Source organism: Silurus meridionalis, chromosome 16 (assembly GCF_014805685.1).
Source record: "Silurus meridionalis isolate SWU-2019-XX chromosome 16, ASM1480568v1, whole genome shotgun sequence".
Lineage (NCBI taxonomy): Eukaryota > Metazoa > Chordata > Actinopteri > Siluriformes > Siluridae > Silurus > Silurus meridionalis.
In genome coordinates this window covers 8,753,331-8,761,289 of record NC_060899.1, presented here as the reverse complement: position 1 = coordinate 8,761,289, position 7,959 = coordinate 8,753,331, and the positions used below count along the sequence as shown (strand labels likewise).

Sequence of the window (7,959 nt, the reverse complement as noted above, 5' to 3'; positions counted from 1 at the left end):
TAAATCTCATATTGGGACAGTGATATCGGTGTGACGTATTAGCCAAACGCTCGAGTAGCTGCTTTCTGGTACCTCATTTGTCATGGAGCCATGGTGCTGCTACTCGTAACCTCACACCTTAAATTGAGGGCACTAATATCAAATGGAGCCTGGTCCACTCCTGTTAACTGATCCAGCCCAAACCACTTTACTAGGATTGGGACTTCAATTGGAATTGATTTTATATTTCAGACTCTTGAAGAATATTTTCACTGAATTTTCACTTCTATTATTTTAATCATTTGTCAGTTCCAATCAAATTTTGCTGTTAATTCCTGTGCATTGGTTATGCCAATGATTTGATGGTGATTATTCACTAGAGTGAAGATAGTTCCAAAGAAGGGTCCTGAAGAGTCTTATCTTAGATTGAGCTGAACGAGGGGCCCTTCATGGGATAAGAATAGTCTTTAGAGTATCTATGGCATGGATAAGCGTGGCACAATTATTGTCAGCGCTTTAGCTTGGGAGATTTTAGCAGACTGTAAATCTGAATAACAATGCTGTGAGACATTTGGCCATATTGAGCTTTTATGAGCTTTTCACCATTGTGTAAGATCACATTAGTGTTTTGGAGCTTGAGAAATGAGTCACATGAGATAGTGTTTATGTGTCCATATGGAGTGTTCCTTTCCCACTCAAATGGAGGAGTAATGGAGACGATTAAGGTGTCAGTGACACTCTGAGCTGTAAAACCTCTTTTAACTAGTTTAAGAATGGGGAGAATGGTGTGTGTGTGTGTGTGTGTGTGTGTGTGTGTGTGTGTGTGTGTGTGTGTGTGTGTTTCATAGGTGCTGGATCACCATCAGGAGTTTGGAAGGTGTCTGTGGGTTGGTTTAATATTTCTTCTCTCCCACTAAAACATGAAAACATTGTGTGACCTTTTAAAGAAAAGCAGTACTAGGCAGCAGGCTAGCTGTGAAAGAAAAACATCTTGTATTCCTTTTCATACTTTTTTCCCTTCTGTATTAAATTTGTAATTTGACCGTCAAAACAAAACAGGCATAAATACCAAAACAGTTCTCTGAAGCTCTCAAAAGCTAGTAAATTGGGTTTTCTGTATGTTAATGATACGCCCAGGACACAATATCAATCGAAATGATGAGTAATTTGCGACTTTCTAACTGGTGATTATCTACAGCAAATCCCTTGAATGGTTTTCTTTCGGTTTTAGGTTATTTCAGCTTTATGCTAAATGATTATATGTCTCATTTTAACGTCTCAGTCCCACTCAGCTTTTACTAGAAATATACATTCTCAAGTGTTTACATTTTGGCTAACGAGCACAAAGAGCCTTTCAGTTCACTGTCCTAAATTTGTATTTCAGGTTTTATACTGTATGCAACAATTGTTTATACACTTTTATTTTTTTGCAGTTTTTGTGTGGTGTAGCTGGCTGGGAGTCCATATTTTATTACAGAACATACATACAGCTTTCAGATCAATCTGATCAGCAAATCCATCTAATCTTTTTTCATGTTGGAAGTCTATCGCTCCAATCTATTGTCATACAGACACTTCATCCTCACAGCTCCAGGATCCCAGGTTTGAGTCCTGTTTGTGCACATTTTTCTGTGTCCGAATAGGTTTTCTCTGGGTTCTCCGGTTTCCTTCCACTTCAAATAACATGCTTCCTGGTGAAGTGACTCATAGCCAGTGGTGCTGAAATCCACCTCAAACAGGATAACATGGTTTTCTGAAGATAAATGAAGGAATTGTGAGTGGGATTTCTAAGCAACCTAACTCATTTATAAAGATAGATATATAGATAAAACATAAAATGGTTTGAACCGATGAGTAAATCTATTGTATGTAAAAACAAAAACCACACAGTGAATGTTTAAATTATGTAAAAAAACATCATGTATAAAAGAATATGCACTGCAGGAGGGAACACATTGGTTGGCATTGCCTATTTTTGTCCTATTTTCCAAAAATCCTTGCATCAATAACCAAGCAGAAGCTCTGAACTTTCTCCAGAGACAGTGGATCTTTGAGGTTAAAAAACCCACAGTTAAGTTTTACTTCGATTATCATAATGATGCAAAAATACACAAAAAATCACTTAATAATATAACATTCTATTTTAATATCTGGGTTTGTTTTTAAGACCTAATTGTGCAGTGGGTTTACACTCTAAATTTACACTCTAAATAATCAATATTGTTCAATGTATAGATGTGCATGTTGTAAAGCCCTGAGCATAAAAAAAAAATGCATAAAAAAAAGGAAATCAATTGATACCAGTGGCACAAATCGCTCGTATCTGCTGTGCTGTCCAATGGCTCAGGCAGTTAAGTGCTACATTTATGTACTATTATGACCATTGTGTCCTGTCACCTTCACGCCTTAGAACATCAGCACATTGAAAAGACTGATTGTGTGTGTGTGTGTGTGTGTGTGTGTGTGTGTGTGTGTGTGTGTGTGTGTTACATTGTGTGTCTGTGTGTGTAAGTAAGTAATAGTATTGTGCGCTTTGAAAGGATTTTTGATTGCTCAGGGTTTCAAGGTTGGCAGGTCATGAATTATTGGTGTTTGAGTAGTGACCGTTTCATCGAAATTACCGGCGTGACCAAAGAAAGAAATCACTAATAACGGCCATAAAACGTTTCCTTGGGTCAAAAGAGTTTCCTCATGCATTTCTGTGCACTTTTTGAAATCCAGATGTTTGGATTTAAAATTTGAGTAGGATACAACAACTAGTGCTAGATAGCTTACAAAAGTGCAGATTTCATTATAATACCACATGAGGCTCTGGGGTTCAGCACTAATAGATTCAGGGCAAAGAAACTGTGTAGGATATAACATAGATGAATATGGCATTAATAATAAAACAGAATACCTTGTAGATAGAAATCATCAGCAGGAGGTGAACAGCATGTGTGTTACTAAAACAGAAAATATTGATTTAATTTTCCCTCCTGAAATGACTGTAATTCTTGGTATATCATGTTTCACTTATATTCCTAGTAGCATCTCGAGATGGAAGAATTTCATTTTGTTTAATTGACTTATTTCCACCTCAGATAAGGATTTTCAACCTTAATTTAAATTCACATAATTTTTTTTACAAATGCAGTCCATTTGTTACAGATGTTTTGATAGACAGTCATAGTAATAGGTGCAGGGATGTTTGAGGGTTTTGAATTCAGACGGTGGTGCGTTTGCTGAGGCAGCTTGGACGCCACGCAGCACTGATTTTTCTAACTGTGGGGATCAGAATAGATAATTATGCATGTGCCGGAATTAGAAGAAGAGCAAGGAGCGACACGGAGATCGAAGGAGAGAGATACAGTAAGTAGGAGGAAGAGAACAGCTCTTGTCCACAAATGTTTAACCGATTGTTCTCCTACCCCAAGTCTCAGATGGACTGGCAAAGGCGGATGAATCAGGAAAAATCACGAGCCTTTATTTCTTTATTTAATCCATTAATAAGCAGAATGGTTGTCTGTCCAAAATTTGAACTCGCCAGATATGTAAACTAGCCGCGAATGACCTATTTTACACTAATGTATATAGACAGAGCATCCCACAAGGCAACTCAACAGGAAGTAAAAGCTTCCACAGAAATACCGTCAGGGGAGCAGAATTTATTTTGTTGCATAATTAGCAGCCAACTATAAATGGTATTTATTCTTTGTGGACAGTTCTGAGCAACTCAGCACAAATAAATATATCTTTTTTTATTTTGCTGTTATTTATCTGACATATTTATTCCACTCTTTTGATGGTATTCTGTAAAAGCTTTCAAAGTACCATTTTAGAAAAATAAATAGAGTCTATTTCTTTGTGGTCAGATATTAAGGGGTTTAAGCACATTTCATGGCTCACTTATCCCGCAGAATAATTTTTCTGCTTAGCATGTAGCTGATGTGAGAACAAGCCTACCAGTATGGTGATCACATTAAAGACTTCTCCGACAAGATCATTAGTGGCTGTGTGAATCAGTAGAGGGCTCTGTAGCATTGCGGAAGAGCACCTTAATCAATATGTCTCTTTGCCTTTCACCATTATTAGTGGGTCATCGCTCTTTTTTAGTTGTACTCCTTTGATCGGCTCAGCTAAGATGTTTACACTTTAGATTATGCTGTCAGTTTTTTGTGCTCAGAGCTTTTGAGAAGCTTCTAGATGTGTGGTCGAAGACCGTATATAGTCATTGTACTGAGCTAGACATCTGCAGTTAAAGGAGCAATTTGTAACTTTTTGGGCCCTCTGCTGTCTGTAATGTGAATTGCAATTGAGATACAGTGACTTGCAATTTCTTGTTCTAATAATTAAACTTGCTTGCTATAATAAAACGTTGCATGTCTCTAGAGTTGCTTTTTGACTGAATTGGAAGAGCTAAATTCTGCCCTAAAAATGGAAGTGTAGTTTAAGAAACTACATGGTTCTTCTGGGTCTCTTTGAATAGTTTATTGCTCCTAAAAGGTTATACATGAAAACATTTCCAAATGACCCAGGGTTTCTAACATATCATTTAATGGCATCCCAATGAGGGACGAACTGTGGAATATGTTTAAATTCTTTTAAAATGGCAATTTGTGATTTTGTATTTTTTTATTTGTAGTTTTTCTTCATGGACATTTCAGTAATTTACATATAATTTCATTTACATATAATTTATTCTTATGTACATAAAGCCATACTGGCTGCTCCTTTCTAATTTTATATTGGGGCCATACACATGACCCCACAAACACTTTTCAGCTTGTTATTACTGTGCAACTTGCAAGTAAAACACAGCCTTGTTATTTGAATTCATCTTTAAGCATTAACCGAGCACTAAACACAGACTGAGGCGTGTTCACACTGGCCATTGTGTTTGCTACAAAACATCACTGACAGAATCAGTGCCCCGGCTGAGGCGCTACATCTCACTTGCTCTTGTGCGTATTAAATATATCGCAGGAGTGAAAGCAGCAGAAGAGTCTCTCTCTCACTGCTTTCTTTATAAAACCCCACTGGTTGCATGACCACATTTAAAGGAAACACTCCAAATGGAAGGGGGGGGGGATCTTTGGCAAAACAAAGGTTATCTGCCCATATGCACTCTTGCACACAATGACAGCTTAATAGTCTTACATAACCCAGGTCCTAAAGGTACATTATTTTATCAGAGATGCTGACATCCATCTCTTCCTCATCCATCCATCCTTTATGACAGTGGCATCTCCCTGCAGGAACAACAGCAGCAATGTACAGTCCTGACCCTCGGCTCTTTTCCATCTGCTGCACGCCACTTTCTCTTTCTTTTCTTTTTTTTTTTTTTTTTTTTTTTTTTACTCTTTCAACCCTCCTGTTCTTCCCCCTCTTTCCCAGCATCTATGAATACAGTTCCGATTTAATGTCACCTGCTTTAACCTCCCGAGTAATTGCTGATTGAATCACAGCAGCTTCGGACTGAATTACTCTTCGTTGTATAACATCTACAAGTTAATTGTAAACATGTTTCATCATGGAACCCAGTTAAATTGAATGGAGCTGGAGGTTGTTAATGACAGGATTTAATAAACTGGTATTTAGTAAACAGAAAATACTATTTATTTATGCTTATTTATAATTTGCTGTAGTATATATTTACTACTCAATAACCGAAATCTTTATTTTTAGTAATTTAAAAAAAAATATATGTATATTTAGGTTAATTGTGCTGTGTCTCAGAGGCAAAAATATCAGAAAGATGCACTAAAATGTACGTTGTGGGCACACCCTGTCTTATTACTAGCCTCGATATCTGATTATTCTTCAAATATAACACTTAAGTGTATTTTCCTTCATTACCAATCATCTGATCATTTCATTTCTTACAGGTTTGTGAAATAGGCTCATTTGGAGCGCTGTGTCAAAACAGACCCAATGCAGTAAACTAGTGAGTTTTTCTGTGTCAGACAATTTGAGCCCCATAGTTTGAAAAAGACAACATAAAGAGTGTTGCAGAGACAAACAGTCTTTTTTCTGTTGTTTTAATGGAGTTGTAAATGTGTTTGTTTGGAGAAACAAATGTTGACAGCTCCAGAATTAGAATGTATGCAGCCAGAGCAGCGTGTTCAGTGAAAGCATGCGTCGTCTCGCTTTTAAAATCCTCCAGCTCTCTCCGAATGGAAATGCATCATATGATTTCTGGGTAAGGAAACGGTCTTCCTATGATTTATGGATTACAGTGGCTGCACTTCGAATCACATTGCGGGGCAGCAGCCAGGTTCTACGAGGAGTGGGTCCTATCCAGAATAGCAATGGATTCTTGAGTTTCAGGAAGAATACAAAGGTCTGTCAGTTAGCTATTTCTAATCAAAATTCAGCAGAAAGGAACATGAAACATATGAAAGTGATGAACAGGATCTTGCAATTGAATAGAGGCAAATAAATGAAAACTGCTCATTATTCCAATATAATTTCAATGGTAAGCATTTTATGATGTGCTGTGATAAGAAAACTGCTTAAAGTTATATAAGATATAACTTTATTGTGCACACACACAGAGCCCCAGAGTGAACCCTTTAATGCTGAAGGCGTGTATGCGCAGGTGATGTCATTAGGGTTAGACCACAGAGGAAGATTCGTGGGTTGACTTTACCTGCAGCTTGTTTAAAAAAGAAAATTACATATATATTTCTTCAGGTCAGGAAGGTGGAAGCTGATGTATGACCAAGAGCAAAGTATTCCCGAGAACATTTTATTTTTGTAATAAATAACAATAACATTAACACTATTTTTGTTATAAATAACACTAAATAACCAGCATTGCCATTAGTTGAGACTTAATTGGTCATAAGGTGCGAGAGAAATTCTGGCCTAGATAACGGTTCAGGCTGTAACAATCATAATATGCATGAGTGTTGAGTAGCTGTAAAAAGAATTTTATTGAGGCTACAGGAGTAAAGTTGGAAAGGCAAATATGTTTGTATTTTGCCTTCAGATCAGTTTTTTTCTGTGGTTGATTCTCAAGTGACATGTACTGCACTACATGGCATATTCAGTCTTTGTAAGGCAGGCATAAAAAAAATTCTAAATAAAAAACTGGCAGCTGTTGTAGTTGCCGAATTTATTTATTTCTTTATTTATACAAGAGAAATGCTTGCTGTAATGCTACCAAATATAAATTTTTTTATATGTACAATGTTTGTAGTTGTGCAAAATATAATTCATCCACATTTTATTTAGCATCATTCACTCTTGTAAGTTTTGCTAGATTTTTTTATGAAGTGAATTATAATATAATATTGATGTTAATTAAAACTGAAAAATAGCAGAACATTTGTTTTATGGTGCACATTCCATCAAAAGTGTGACTTTGCAAACACCTGAAGGAAAGCCCTATGCATTCTTCCTCAGGCATGATAGGGACCGTTTAGGGACCGGTTATAAGTGTATAGCTTGACCTAGTTTTAATATCTTGGCTCCCGACCTTGGATGGTTATAGATCAACTATTACTAAAAAAAAATTTCTGCATTTTTCTGTAGCACCTCTTGTGTACACTGCATCTTTAGTCCGGCCTGTATGTTTATGTAAACCTGTTTTGTTACTTGCATAAAACCCTTCGCGTAATTATGAAAAATGTGTTTCTTGACCATTAATGGGAACCCTTAATTACTACTCAAAATATAGTTATTATACTGTACAAACACTAAAATAATCCAATGTACATCAGGGCTGACCGTTACGCCTACTTATATTTCTGACTTTTCAGCCTCCTTCCCACATTTGAGGGTGTGAAATTTAGGGTTGTGCTTGTGAATCCAATCTTTTTTCCCCACTGGATTTGATGAATAATGCAGAATGCGTAACATGAATGTGTTCATGTGTAATTGTTTAAACAGCACGAATAATTGAAAACCGTACAGGTCGCAGTTGGGAAAATGGATTTTGGTTGCCTACAGCTTAAATGATTACACTGCACTTAGCCCTCCCACACTCCCTTACTC

At 36.8% G+C, this 7,959-nt stretch overlaps 1 protein-coding gene across 4 annotated transcripts in view; it reads left to right on the top strand.

The window, feature by feature from the left end:
- tafa1a (TAFA chemokine like family member 1a) overlaps positions 1–7,959 on the top strand; it is a 51,541-nt gene that overhangs the window by 2,953 nt on the left and 40,629 nt on the right. The window lies entirely within an intron of this gene.